This window comes from Zootoca vivipara, chromosome 3 (assembly GCF_963506605.1).
Source record: "Zootoca vivipara chromosome 3, rZooViv1.1, whole genome shotgun sequence".
Classification (NCBI taxonomy): Eukaryota; Metazoa; Chordata; class Lepidosauria; order Squamata; family Lacertidae; genus Zootoca; species Zootoca vivipara.
Window position 1 is genome coordinate 7351102 of NC_083278.1, and position 499 is coordinate 7351600.

The window sequence follows — 499 nt, forward strand, 5'->3', positions numbered from 1 at the left end:
GGGGGAAGCTGTGTTAGTGAGGTGGGGGGGGAGGTCACTCTGCTATTTCAATATCTAGTTAATTAAGGACAAATGAGGGTGTGGAGAATTTGGGGGTGGGGGAGTCCTTCCAGCTGCTTGAACTGAAAAAGTAAATGAAAAAGGATCAGTGGACCAACTTTCTTTTTTCCAATTGTGGTGTGAGAGGGGCATTGCCAAAAGTGTGCCAGAAAATGTATTCGAAAGGTTAAATTTTCTTTTAAATGCCCTCTTGGTTGCATTATTCTGGTCACAACCAACAGTCTTCCTAAACTGGTAAACTTTTTCTGGGAGTGATGGCGTCCATTTAATAAAATAAATAAGGAACACAAGTGAGTGTAACTGTTATTTGGCCTCATCATTACATATGAAAATGTGTTCAAAACAACATATTGGTTGCAATGTATGGACTGCTCTGTTTGCCCCCCTTCCATTTAAAGTAATGTTATTTTAAATAAGTTCTTTATTAATTGTAAAGGTA